This window comes from Eumetopias jubatus, unplaced genomic scaffold (assembly GCF_037043125.1).
Source record: "Eumetopias jubatus isolate StellerSeaLion01/CBP00866 unplaced genomic scaffold, mEumJub1_p1.0 scaffold_8, whole genome shotgun sequence".
NCBI classification, from domain to species: domain Eukaryota; kingdom Metazoa; phylum Chordata; class Mammalia; order Carnivora; family Otariidae; genus Eumetopias; species Eumetopias jubatus.
Genome location: NW_028274814.1, coordinates 33,480,344 through 33,495,623, shown reverse-complemented (window position 1 = coordinate 33,495,623; position 15,280 = coordinate 33,480,344).

The window sequence follows — 15,280 nt, the reverse complement described above, 5'->3', positions numbered from 1 at the left end:
ACTTCCTGGCGTCTCTGTGGTTTGCTGTAGTCTGAGTGAGTGTGAAGTGCTAGAGCATTGCATTTCTCTCATGACTTACTAGATTTAGCATCTTTTCCTGTACTTACTGGCCATTTGCATATCTTTGGATTTTGAGTTGATTTTTGTATATGGTTGAGGTAGAGGTCCACCTTCATTCTTCTGCATGTGGATATCCAGTGATCCCAGCACCGTTAAAGACTATTAACACCCACTGAATGCTCTTGGCATCCCTGTCAAAATCAATTGCCCATGGATGTATGCATTTATTTTTGAATTCTCAATTCTGTTTCATTGGATAGGGATGTCTATTCTTATGCAAATACCATACTATTTTTTTATTACTGTAGCCAGCTTTTGATTAATTTCCAGAATTTTGAAAGTGTTGATTATGAGAATTTTTGCCATTTTTTTGTTGCTTTTATGAAGATGCAAACTTTCAGAGGTCCTTATACTCCCATTTTCATGGATGACCAGTTTATGTTATTTTTTGCATATATATGCAAAATTGTTAGACATTCACTGCATATTTCAAACTTCAGCATTGTGAAAGTATTCTCCTCTCCCTCTCTCATTTTCTCTTTCTGTACCTAAATAAAAGTTTGTCTGATATTCAAGTGTGACCTTTATCTTGACTTCTAATGCTGTAGGTTTTATTTTCCTGTTTTTTGGTATTATATATAAATTGTTTACTATGTGTTTTCTTTTGCATGACTGATTTTGCTCAACTTTATGTTTGGGATGGTATCTCATTGTTGTGTGTTGTGGATCACTCATTCTCCTTCTGCTGTGTACATACACCACAACGCATCCATCTTCTGCTGAAGGGTTCTTGGGTAGTTTACATTTTATGGGTATTAGCGGTAGTTTGCTAGGATTTATGCTCACTTGTCTTATGGTGCATATATGTTTAGACATCTCTTTATTGGGTGTAAGCTAAGAGTGTGATCACTGCATATGAGTATGGTATGTTCCATTTTAGCCAGTGCTGACAAATACTTTTCCAGCAGTGTGTGTTTCTAGTACCTTCATGTGCTCTATAATACTTAGCATTTTTATCTTTTTCTAAATTTTAGCCACTCCGGTGAGTGTTGTTATATTTTATTGTGTTTTTAATTTGCATTTCTCTGAGTGTTAATCAAGGTGAGAACTTTCATGTGCCCCCTCCCCTTTTTTTGCATTTGTGTATTTTTTTGCGTTTGGCTTTTCAAATCTTTTGCCCAGTGTAGGTACTGCTGCATTTTCCTTGTTTTCCATAATGATATGGAGGAGTTCTTTACATACTGTGGATGTGAGTCTTTTGGTCTTTTGTTGGTTATGTATATACATCACAAATGTATTCTTGCATTTTGGGTTTAACTTAACATTATTTTTCTATGTTTGAATAAACAAAAGTTCTTAACTTTAAAATAATCCAATTGATAGCTTTTCTTCATTAGTATTTTTTTCCCTTTTAAGGGATATCTGTCTAAACCAAGGTCACTAAGACATTGTCCTACATTTTTGTTAAAACATTGTTTTTTCTTTGACACTTACATCTGCAAACTATTGATTTTTGTTGACAGGGTGAGATGAGAACTAATTGAGTTTTGTTTATAGGGTGAGGCAGGGATTTAGCTTCCTTTTGTCTCTGGATGTCAGAGCCCCAGCTAACCTCTACCTGTGCCCACAAAAACAGTGAGTAATAAATTTGGATGGTTCTAAGTGACTAAATGTGTGATAATTTCTTAAGGCACCAGAGAAAAACTAATGCACTTGTTCATAGAAAACTACTTATTGAAAAATGCACTATTTTTCCCATTGCATTCTGGCAACGCTTTGGTCGTCAGCCTGTGTTGCTTTCTGGTTCAGATTCACTGTTGAGTCCATTGGCTAGTTGGTCAATGCTTGTGCTGATGCCATGTTATCTTTTTATAACAAGTCTTGATATCCGGTAGTGTTAAGTCTTTTAGATTTGTCAAAATTTCCTTGGCAGTTCTTGGTCCTTTGTGTTTCTGCATGGATTTTAGAATAAGGCTGAAATTTTTGAAAAATAAATGCTGACGTTTGATTGGGATTGAATTAAATCTACATAAATATCTGTAATGCTATATTTTATCCACAATTTCATATTTTTATGTAGTGTAAATTGATTCCACACTATGTGTAAGAATGCAATGAATATATTCCCATTCCCTCCATATTCCTCTCTTAATTTCACTATAGAAATATGTGTTTCTTACTCTTTATCATTTTGCTCATATTTACTTATAGTTTTCTAATTTATCATCTTCAGTTCCTGTCATCCAGCTGCTGGGCGTAACAGGTGATGATCACTCAGCTGCTGGGCTTACAGTGTCCCCCACTTTCCTTATGTCTTTCCTCAAAACTGTTGTATTGCTTCTGCATTATTAAGGCGTATGACATGAACATTCTGTTCTTTACCCATAAATATTTGTTTCAGTTTATCTTACAGTAAAATCAATTCCTTACCATTAACATTTCTTTGCAATATTTTTTCCACTCATCTTTCATTAGCTGAATTTTGTCCTCCCGCATGTTTTATTTGTTTGTTTGTTTTGTTTTTGAATTGCTTTATTTTTATGGCTTTTCACCTTGAATTACAGTTTGGATGCTTATAAAGTTCTTGGTTCACACGTTCTTTCCCTGCATACTCTGTACGGGAGCTCCTCTGTCTCCTAGAACTAATTTTGCTCCGGAGAACTCTGAGATTAAACCGATTTTTGCCCCTTTTGGTCACCGCTGATCAGACAATTTCCCTCTGCTGTCTTTGTGGAGCTTTGCCACTGTGTGCAGGAATTACAGAGGGTGTTGTGGTTGTCTTTCACTTTTATTAAATCGAGATTTTGCATTTCTGATTTTCCTTGTTACTGTGTGGTAACGTTCAAGCCAAGAAAGCGGAGATAAAACAGCACTCTGTCACTTTAAAGGCAAGAAGTGTCTGCTACACAGTGTCCCTGGTTTGTTCTCACAGGGTAAGAGTGTGTCTTTACAGGTGTGTGTCAGACTTCCAGTAGCTGTCCACTTGAATCAGCAAAATAGATAGCATCTCATAGGTGACTAAGTCAGAGAATGCTCTTTTCCACCATTTACTAAATGCTGGATTTAGAAAAAATAGATATGACAGTTTCCTTGGGTTAATAGTAAGGAAAGCAACGGCAGTTTCAGGGACCATGCCCACAGCTGCTAACGAGCCGTAAGCAATTACCATGTTCAGAACAATGTATTGATCACTTGGTATGGCTTGTCACACTCTGTTCTTACCACCGTGTTCTTCTTAGGTAAATACTAAGGTCTAGTGAACGCAGTGTGGAGAGAAGCCGCTCAGCTGGCTAGTGATGGAGCAGGCTGGGACCCCAGGCCTCCTGAACATGCACTGCCCTTGCCCAGGGACTGCTCCACTGATGAGCTCTTTCTCTCTCGGATCAGAATTAGGCATTGTTTTCTGGGACTCTCCAGTTCCTGTGGAGCAGCCGTGTCTCTCTGAAGGCCAGGCATCCTGTCGGCAGGGGGTCTGTCACCTGCTGCATAGTTTCATGGCCAGGAACAGTCCTTCCCCTTATTTCTCATCTACTGCACACTCCTTCTTCTGCAGAAGCCCAGAAAACACTGAAAACTGGGAACGAACCAGACTTCATCTTTGGAATTTGGGACTCAGGTCTTACCTAAAGTGCTGTGGGACTTGAGGAAGTGGCTCTGTGAACATGGGGAATATTTAACCCATCTGAAAATTAGTTTCCTCCCCTATGGAACCGGGAATCCTAGGGGGTTTCTTTGCTCCCATCTAGGTATCAGTCACCTTCAGCACACTCTACACACATGGCTAGAAGTGACATTGTCAAAGCTAGCCCTAGCTAGGGCACTGTGGTATGTACCTCAACTGCTTCCTTCCAGTGGTTAGGAACGCAGGTGTTATGTTAGGACAGGGTTGGATTCTGGGTCCCTTTCTGGCCTGCCGCTCAGGGTACTCAGTGCGTCCTTTGGGATTATTGGGAGAACCACGCAGAATCATCCCTGCAGAAGGGGATCACGGTTGGCTTTAGGATCACTCCTCGGTCGTGGGATGTGCAGAGGGGCAGATGGATCAAACATGAAGTCATGCTGCAGTTCTTACGAGCAACTGGCTTTCTCTCTCAGGGGTAGTTGCCAGGTCACAGTCCCTGCCCCCGTCCCACCGGTGTGTGATAGACACCTTAGAATGGAAATCCCACATCTGAACATCAGCGGTAGCACCAACCACCAAAACGTTCATGGCTTCATCATTTGCCTAAATGATTTAATTTAGGAAGGACGCTTTGAGTGAAATACATCCAAACCGCTATTCAGTGATAAAATCGGCAAAGGTATGGAAGTGTCTTCCAAGTATGAGAAGCAAAAGACTGATTTAATCAAGGTTCTGACTAATGATCCCAGAAAATAGTCTAGTAAACGTTTCTATACACAAGAAGTTAAAGGTCTCAAAGTGAATTTCTTCTAACTTTCAGAAATATCTTTTCTGAAAATCAGGTCCCATGGGAATCATTTTTCAGATTTAATCAATAGACTGTTGCGTGTTTTACCCTAAACTGAAGATGAAATTAGAGTCGCCACATGAACCAGTTGTCTGTATAGAAATATTTATAATTTAATTGCTGTATGGCTACTGCAGTGATCAGATGAATTCCATTTTTCAGAAATGGAAACATTTAAAATTATTTATATTCACACTGGCGGCAGTGTGTTGTATATGGACGGCTAGCCATTTTTGAGACCATCACCCCACCCCCGTCAGCATGTTATTCTGGATTTGAATTAAGAGCTGGAAATGTTGTTTGGTGTTTTTTGGTGCTTCTCCAAAGCCTCCAAGACCTCAGTCCTACCTGGACACTCTTGGAGGGAGAAACCAGAGACTGGGGTGCACCCCGCATAGCCTGGGCAGTTTCTGGGTGCTTTGGAGAAGACGCCCATGGAAAATTGCTCCTGCTACATGATATCCTCTTATGAGTGGAAAATTCCTCCAGTACGTCTGGCTGAAAATATTATCACTTCTATATGATCAAAATGGCTCCATTATTATGATCAACTGAGACATATCTTTCCTTTTAACTATTCAGTAGAACTTCAAAGGAAAAAAGCCATCCCAATAGATAAACAAACAAAAACAGCTAAAAATCAATAGTGAAGTGGAAGTCTGGGGCATGGGACCGCTTGATGTGATAGCAGATATGTGGTCAAAAGCCTCCTGGAATTATTCTAAAATATGTTATTATTTCACATTATTTAAACAATACTAACAAAAGGCTTGGATGTGTAAAGGGGAGATTTAAGCTGTGCCAACATATAGGGTGGCCAGTACTTACGAGAACACTCTATTTGACTTCACGTCAAGTCTCTCCAATATTATTTAGCCACATATTGTACACTTCAGAGTTCTGGAACCTTGAAAGTGGCACTTGTATCTGTTTTATAAACACATCATTAATCTGAAAGTGTTCTGGGATCCTACTATAAGGCACATCTTGGTGATGTTAGCAGACTCCGAGCTAACCTACAAATCTGATCTCAGTCACAAGCCACTAGGTACCCTGTACTTGCTCTCCTGGCCATTTACTGGTCATTCTAACTGAATATTATAAAATCAGGTGGTTTCTTTGCAAACATCTCCTCTATTCCAAATAACTAATGTATGCATTTGGTTCCCTATAGTATACCATCTGAAGGACTGTTTCTCAGGAGGAAGTAACTCCTGGTTTAATTATACAATTTATCATTCATAGCTTTTTAGTTTTAATATTTTTAGCAGTTTTAGAATTTGCAGGGTCTTCTTGTTTTCTCTCTAATTAATACAACGTTTGTTAACTCTTGAAGTCAATCATCCTCAAAGTCACATCCCTGTATGTGACTTAAATTTCTTTCGAAGTTTTTATATAAACTATTCCCATTTGTTTTCTTTTTATAATTCTCTTACTTTACTTGTCACTCTAATTCCTTGATTTTTTAAAAAGATTTTATTTATTTATTTGAGAGAGAGAGAGAGAGTGCGTGCGTGCGCATGGGTGGGGGGGGGCAGAAGGAGAGGGAGAAGCAGACTCCTCGCTGAGCAGGGAAGCTGATGCAGGAATCGATCCCAGGACCCCGAGATCATGACCTGAGCTGAAGGCAGATGCTTAACTGACTGAGCCACCCAGATGTCCCCATTTCCTGGTATTTTTAAGGTACTACAAGTTTCCTAATTTTCCAGTTTTATGGAATGTTCCAGAAGCAAGTATACTTGCTGAGAAAACTTTTACCTGGTCTGTACACGTCTGATGCTGTGGTATATTTTCTTCTCCAAATCACTCCAAACCAAGACTGAGAATGCACTTTTGGGGGTGGACTATCCCAGAGATAGTTTGTTTCATTTCCAAATGTACTGGGAGATCTGTCCTTACCTCTTTTTGCCCTAACTGCTAATTCTCTTCAGATGCTCTTTAAATTAAAAAAAAAAAAATTTAAGTAGGCTCCATGCCAGGTGTGGAGCCCAAAATGGGGCTTGAACTCAAGATCCTGAGATCATGACCTGACTGAGTTCAAGAGTCAGTCTCCATGAGATGCCCTTAAACCAATCTGATTTATGATGCTGAATGCAAAATCACCATGCTCCCAGGGTATGCTCTTCCACACACAGCATATTTTGTTCTCCTGTTGAGTTTTTGGTTCATTAAGAGCCTTTTAATTTTTTTTTAATTTTTTCTTAATAATTTTTTATTGTTATGTTAATCACCATACATTACATCATTAGTTTTTGATGTAGTGTTCCATGATTCATGGTTTGTGCATAACACCCAGTGCTCCACGCAGAACGTGCCCTCTTTAAAACCCATCACCAGGCTAACCCATCCCCCCACCCCCCTCCCCTCTAGAACCCTCAGTTTGTTTTTCAGAGTCCATCGTCTCTCATGGTTCATCTCCCCCTCCGACGTACTCCCCTTCATTCACCCTTCCTGCTATCTTCTTCTTCTTCTTTTTTTTCTTTGCATTATTGCAAAGAAAATGCAAATATATTGCATTATTTGTTTCAGAAGTACAGATCTGTGATTCATCAGTCTTGCACAATTCACAGTGCTCACCATAGCACATACCCTCCCCAATGTCTATCACCCAGCCACCCCATCCCTCCCACCTCACCACTCCAGCAACACTAGGTTTGTTTCCTGAGATTAAGAATTCCTCATATCAGTGAGGTCAGATGATACATGTCTTTCTCTGATTGACTTATTTCGCTCAACATAATACCCTCCAGTTCTATCCACGTCGTTGCAAATGGCAAGATCTCATTTCTTTTGATGGCTGCATAATATTCCATTTTGTATATATACCATTTCTTCTTTATCCATTCATCTGTCGATGGACATCTTGGCTCTTTCCACAGTTTGGCTATTGTGGACATTGCTGCTATAAACATTGGGGTGCACGTACCCCTTCGGATCCCTACATTTGTATCTTTGTGGTAAATACCCAGTGGTGCAATTGCTGGATCGTATGGTAGCTCTATTTTCAACTGTTTGAGGAACCTCCATACTGTTTTCCAGAGGGGTTGCACCAGCTTGCATTCCCACCAACAGTGTAGGAGGGTTCCCCTTTCTCCACATCCCCGCAAACATCTGTCGTTTCCTGACTTGTTAATTTTAGCCATTCTGACGGGTGTGGGGTGGTATCTCATGGAGGTTTTGATTTGGGTTTCCCTGATGCCGAGGGATGTGGAGCACTTTTTCATGTGTCTGTTGGCCATTTGGATGTCTTCTTTGGAAAAATGTCTGTTCATGTCTTCTACCCATTTCTTGATTGGATTATTTGTTCTTTGGGTGTTGAGTTTGATAAGTTCTTTCTAGATTTCGGATACTAGCCCTTTATCTGATATGTCATTTGCAAATATTTTCTCCCATTCTGTCGGTTGTCTTTTGGTTTTGTGGACTGTTTGTTTTGCTGTGCAAAAGCTTTTTATCTTGATGAAATCCCAATAGTTCATTTTTGCCTTTGCTTCCCTTCACTTTGGCGATGTTTCTAGGAAGATGTTGCTGCAGCTGAAGTCGAAGAGGTTGCTGCCTGTGTTCTCCTTTAGGATTTTGATGGACTCCTGTCTCTCGTTTAGGTCTTTCAACAATTTGGAGTCTATTTTTGTGTGTGGTGTAAGGAAATGATCTAGTTTCATTCTTCTGCATGTGGCTGTCCAATTTTCCCAATACCATTTGTTGAAGAGACTTTTTTCCATTGGACATTCTTTCCGGCTTTGTCAAAGATTAGTCGACCATAGACTGTAGGGTCCATTTCTGGGCTCTCGATTCTGTTCCATTGATCTATGTGTCTGTTTTTGTGCCAGTACCATACTGTCTTGATGATGATAGCTTTGTGATAGAGCTGGAAGTTGGGAATTGTGATGCCGCCAGCTTTGCTTTACTTTTTCAACATTCCTCTGACTATTCGGGGTCTCTTCTGGTTCCATACAAATTTTAGGATTATTTGTTCCATTTTATTGAAAAAGGTGGATGGTATTTTGATGGGGATTGCACTGAATGTGTAGATTGCTCTAGGTAGCATTGACATCTTCACAATGTTTGTTCTTCCAATCCATGAGCATGGAATGTTTTTCCATTTCTTTGTGTCTTCAGTTTCTTTCATGAGTAATTTATAGTATTCTGAGTACAGATCCTTTGACTCTTTGGTTAAATTTATTCCTAGGTATCTTTTGGTTTTGGGTGTAATTGTAAATGGGATTGACTCCTTGATTTGTCTCTCTTCTGTCTTATTGTTGGTGTGTAGGAATACCACTGATTTCTGTGCATTGATTTTATATCCTGCTACCTTACTGAATTCCTGTATGAGTTCTAGCAGTTTTGGGGTGGAGTCTTTTGGGTTTTCCACATACAATATCATATCATCTGCAAAGAGTGAGAGTTTGACTTCCTCTTTGCCGATTTGGATGCCTTTGATTTCTTTTTGTTGTCTGATTGCTGTGGCTAGGACTTCTAATACTATGTTGAATAGCAGTGGTGATAGTGGACATCCCTGCCACGTTCCTGACCTTAGAGGAAAAGCTCTCAGCTTTTCCCCATTGAGAATGATATTCGCTGTAGGTTTTTCATAGATGGCTTTTATGACATTGACATATGTACCCTCTATCCCTATACTCTGAAGAGTTTTGATCAAGAAAGGATGCTGTACTTTGTCAAATGCTTTTTCTGCATCTATTGAGAGGATCATATGATTCTTGTTCTTTCTTTTGTTAATGTATTGTATCACGTTGATTGATTTGCGAATGTTGAACCAATCTTGCATCCCAGGGATAAATCCCACTTGGTTGTGGTGAATAATCCTTTTAATGTAGTGTTGGGTCCTATTGGCTAGTAATTTGGTGAGAATTTTTGCATCCATGTTCATCAAAGATATTGGTCTGTAATTCTCCTATCTGATGGGGTCTTTGTCTGGTTTTGGGATCAAGGTAATGGTGGTCTCATAAAATGAGTTTGGAAGTTTTCCTTCCATTTCTATTTTGTGGAAAAGTTCAGGAGAATAGGTATTAATTCTTCTTTAAATGATAGAATTCCCCTGGGAAGCCGTCTGGCCCTGGGCTTTTGTTTGTTGGGAGATTTTTGATGACTGTTTCAATTTCCTTAGTGGCTATAGGTCTGTTCAGGTTTTCTATTTCTTCCTGGTTCAATTTTGGTACTTGATACATCGCTAGGAATGCACCCATTTCTTCCAGGTTATCTAATTTGCTGGCATAGAGTTGCTCATAATATGTTCTTATAATTGTTTGTATTTCTTTGGTGTTGGTTGTGATCTCTCCTCTTTCATTCATGATTTCGTTGATATGGGTCATTTCTCTTTTCTTTTTGATAAGTCTAGCCAGGGGTTTATCAATCTTGTTAATTCTTTCAAAGAACCAACTCCTAGTTTCGTTGATCTGTTCTACTGTTCTTTTGGTTTCTATTTCATTGATTTCTGCTCTGGTCTTTATAATTTCTCTTCTCCTGCTGGGTTTAGGCTCTATTTGCTGTTTTTTCTCCAGCTCCTTTAGGTGTAGGGTTAGGTTGTATATTTGAGACCTTTCTTCTTTCTTGAGAAAGGCTTGTATTGCTATATACTTTCCTCTCAGGACTGCCTTTGCTGTATCCCAAAGATTTTGATCAGTTGTGTTTTCATTTTCATTGGTTTCCATGAACTTTTTAAATTCTTCTTTAATTTCCTGGTTGACCCATTCATTCTTTAGTAGGATGTATTTGAGTTCTTTCTGACTTTCCTCTTGTGATTGAGTTCTAGTTTCAAAGCATTGTGGTCTGAAAATATGCAGGGAATAATCCCAGTCTTTTGGAACCGGTGGAGACCTGATTTGTGACCTAGGATGTGATCAATTCTGGAGAATGTTCCATGGGCACTAGAGAAGAATGTGTATTCCGTTGCTTTGGGATGGAATGTTCTGAATATGTCTGTAAAGTCCATTTGGTCCAGTGTGTCATTTAAAGTCTTTATTTCCTTGTTGATCTTTTGCTTAGATGATCTGTGCATTTCAGTCAGGGGGGTGTTAAAGTCCCCCACTATTATTGTATTGTTGTCAATGTGTTTCTTTGCTTTTGTTATTAATTGTCTTATATAATTGGCTGCTCCCATGTTCGGGGCATAGATATTTACAATTGTTAGATCTTCTTGTTGGATAGACCCTTTAAGTAGGATATAGTGTCCTTCCTCATCTCTTATTACAGTCTTTGTTTTAAAATCTAATTTGTCTGATATAAGGATTGCCACCCCAGCTTTCTTTTGGTGTACATTAGCATGGTAACTGGTTTTCCACCCCTTCACTTTCAATGTGGGGGTGTCTTTGGGTCTAGAATGAGTCTTTTGCAGACAGCATATCAATGAGTCTTGTTTTTTAATCCAATCTGATAGCCTGGGTCTTTTGATTGGGGCATTTAGCCCATTTACATTCAGGGTAACTATTGAAAGGTATGAATTTAGTGCCATTGTATTGCCTGTAAGGTGACTGTGACTGTATATTGTCTGTGTTCCTTTCTGATCTATGCTGCTTTTAGGCTCTCTCTTTGCTCAGAGGACCCCTTTCAATATTTCTTGGAGGGCTGGTTTCGTGTTTGCAAATTCCTTTAGTTTTTGTTTGTCCTGGAAGCTTTTATCTCTCCTTCTCTTTTCAATGACAGCCTAGCTGTATATAGTATTCTTTGCTGCACGTTTTTCTCATTTAGTGCTCTGAAGATATCATGCCTGTCCTTTCTGGCCTGTCCTTTCTGGCCTGTCAGGTCTCTATGGATAGGTCTGTTGCCAATCTAATATTTCTACCATTGTAGGTTACATATCTCTTCTCCCGAGCTGCTTTCAGGATTTTCTCTTTGTCTCTGAGACTCGTAAGTTTTACTATTAGATGTCGGGTTGTTGACCTATTTTTATTTGTTTTGAGAGGGGTTCTCTGTGCCTCCTGGATTTTGATGCCTGTTTCCTTCCCCACATTTGGGAAGTTCTCTGCTATAATTTGCTCCAATATACCTTCTGCCCCTCTCTCTCTTTCTTCTTCTTCTGGGAATCCCAATTATTCTAATGTTGTTTCATCTTATCGCATCACTTATCTCTCGAATTCTGTCCTCGTGATCCAGTATTTGTTTCTCTCTCTTTTTCTCAGCTTCTTTATTTTCCATCAGTTGGTCTTCTATATCGCTGATTCTCTCTTCTGCCTCATTTATCCTAGCAGTTAGTGCCCCCATTTTTGAATGTTCCGCATTAATGGTCTTTTTGATTTTCACTTGGTTAGATTTTAGTTCTTTTATTTCCCAGAAGGGGTTTCTCTAATAACCTCCACGCTTTTTCAAGCCCAGCTAGTATCTTTAAAGTCATGATTCTGAACTCTAGGTCCGACATTACACTAATGTCCGTATTGAGTAGGTCCCTGGCCGACGTTACTACCTCTTGTTCTTTTTGCTGAGGTGATTTTTTTCGTCTTGTCATTTTGTCCAGAGGAGAATAGATGAATGAGAGAACAGAATGCTAAGAGGTTAACAACGTCTCCAGCAACTATACTCTGTGCAAATCAGAAAAGACCTGAAAACAGGGGACGAGAAAGGGAAAGAAAGAAGAGAAAAAAAAAAAGGAAAAAGAAAAAGATAAAAACAAAGAAAAACAGAACAAAACAAAAAAAAATAGAATATGATCAAATATGATCAGGCTAGTGCATAGATTAGTGCCACACACTAGATTTTGGGCGTATTTTGGTCTGTTAGAAAAAGTGCCTGCTAAAATTTTGAGGGAAGAAAGACTTATATATGTACAAAATAAGGGTTGATACAATGAATGGATGGAAGATGAGTGTAAAGATCAAAGTTATAAAAGATTTTATAATAGGAATTGATAAGATAAGAAGTTGTTTTTAAAAAGAAAGAAAAAGATTAAAAAAAAAAGAGAAAAAAAAAGGGAGAGAATGTGATCAGGCAGGAGACTAGAAAAAAGCCATACACTAGTGATTTAGGGTATATTTCGATCTGTTAGAAGAAATTGTATCTCAAAATTTTAAAGAGAGAACAACTTATATATATATGCTAAAAATAAGGGTAACTACTATGAAGGGATAAACTTATGACTCTAAAGATGAAAAATAAAAAATTTTTTTAAAAAAAAGTGATTGATAGGGTGTTGTTTGAATAAGGGAAAAAGAAAAATTTAAAAAAAAGTTAAAAAAATTAACTGAAAAACTAATGAATCATGGTAAAAAAGCCATGAATTCTATGTGCAGTACTCCCCTAGCGCTGGAGTTCTCCCGTTCTCCTTGATCGGTAAACTGGGTCTTGGCTTGCTGGCTGTTCGTGCTGATCTTCTGGGGGAGGGGCCTGTTGCCGTGGTTCCCAAATGTCTTTGCCGGAGGCAGAACTGCCCCGCCCTTGTTGGTCCGGGCTAAGGAAGCTGCTCGGGTTTGCTCTCAGGAGCTTTTGTTCCCTGCAAGCTCTCGGTACAGCTTTGGAGGACCAGGGTGAAAATGGTGGCCTCCCAATCTCCACCCGGAGGAGCTGAGAACTCGGGGCCCCACTCCTCAGTGCGCCCCCAGAGAAAAGCAGTCACTCCCGTGTCCCCGGTCTCCGGCCGCACTCCGTGCTCACCCGGCCTGTGACCGAGCGTTTCTATCTCTGGCACCCGACCCCGTGTGGAGTCTCCAAACCCAGCAGATCCCCGCGGTGCGCTCCCGCGCCGCTCCTCCCGGGGGAGGAAGGGGAGTCTCCCTGGATCTGCCGCTTGTTGGGTCCCTGCTGGAGGAGCCGTGGCCCCACTGGGCCGCGGATCACAGTTTATGGCAACCCCGAGCTGAGAGCCCGCGCCTCGGCTCCGTCTCTGCAGCCGGCTTCCCCGCTCCGATCCCTGGGAGCTCTGCCGCACTCAGGCTCCCCCGGTCTTTCTGTGACCCCGAGGGTCCTGAGACCACACTGTCCCGCGAGGGTTCCACCCCCCGCTTAGCCACTGGAGCGCCGTCCCTCCGCGGAGCCGACTTCTAAAAGTTCCGATTTTGTGCTCCGCGGCTCTAGCACTTGCCAGAAGCGGCCGACGGAAGCCCTCTCCCCTGCCGTCTATCCTCGAATATCGCGTTGGATTCACTTCTATGCACGTCCTACCTTCCAGAAAGTGGTCGCTTTTCTGTTCAGAGTGTTGTTACTCTTCTTATTTTTGATCTCCTATTGAGTTCGTAGGTGTTCAGAATGGCTTGATCCCTATCCAGCTAAATTCCTGAGACCAGACGAAATCCAGGTCTCCTACTCCTCCGCCATCTTGCTTCGCCCCCAAGAGCCTTTTTAAAGAACATGTTAATGGAAGTTTTACTTTTTAAAAAATTAAGTTATTTATTCAATATAATGCAAAGCATGGGGAACTACTTGGAAGAACAAAAAGCATTCTTATTTTAGTGAATCTTCGTTTAAATACACCAAAAAACTTACTCATTTTAGGTTCTTAAGAAAACCATTTCATTCAAATGTGGCCAATAAATGTATAAATAATTAGTAATGAATATTTTATAACTGTAATTTAAAAAAATTTTTAAGTTCTCAGTCCACTTTTAAAAACTCTGGTAAATGTTTATTTTTGCAATCAGTATGCAATTTTATCAAGTTAATATATTGTATGGTAAAATATACATACATGCATATATATATATATAATATACACAATATATCCCATATATTGGAGAGTTTTCTTTTAGGTTGCCTGATTTGAAATTTTGCCCAATATTTTTTAGCTTATCTCCTTTGGTTTGTATGAGTACTGAAAATATAGATTTCTTTCTTTCTTTCTTTCTTTCTTTCTTTCTTTCTTTCTTTCTTTCTTTCTTTCTTTCTTTCTTTCTTTTTCTTTCTTTCTTTTCTTTCTTTTTCTTTCTTCTTTCTTTCTTTCTTCTTTCTTTCTTTCTTTCTTTCTTTCTTCTTTCTTTTTCTTTCTCTCTCTCTCTCTCTCCCTTCCTTCCATCCTTCCTTCAAATCCTGGCAGTTTAACATATATCATAGATGGACCTTCTTTGTAGCATTTTATTTTTGATTATAATTTTTATTGAGATAATTTTAAATTCACACATATTTGTAAAAAATTGTACAGAGAGAGATCATGTGCATCCATTATCCACGCGTATCCATTTTCCCCCAGTGATGGCTGTCTTAGCTGGGGCCATCATAACAAGGTACCTCTGACTGGGTGGGTTACAGACAACAGACATCTATTTCTCATGGTTCTGGAGGTTGGAGGCTTTGGCAGGTCTGGTGTCTGGTGAGAACTGGCTTCCTGATTCACCAATGGCATCTTCTGGCTATGTCCTTACATGGTGGGAAGGGGAGGTCGAGTTCCCTGGGGTCTCTTTTAAGAGCACTAATACCATCATGGGGGTTCCACCCTCATGACCCCATCACCTCCCAAAGAACTCCACCTACCAATACCATCACATTGGGAGTAGGGTTTCAATATGTGATTTTGGGGGGGACACAAACATTCTGTCCATAGCAATAACATTTTGCAAAACCATAGCATGATGTCAGAACTGGGATATCAACATTGATACAACCTGGTTCTCTTACTTGGGTTTTCCAATTTCACTAGACCTCTGCATGTGTGACTCAGCTCTACATTACTTTGCTTACACGTACAGGTTTACATTTCCACCAGCACAGTCATGATGCACACATGGCTCACTGTCGCATGGGCTCTTCAGTTGTCCTTTTAGAGCAACACCAACTTTCTCTTTCCTTCTCCCCACCTCTGTCTCTACCTCCCCATA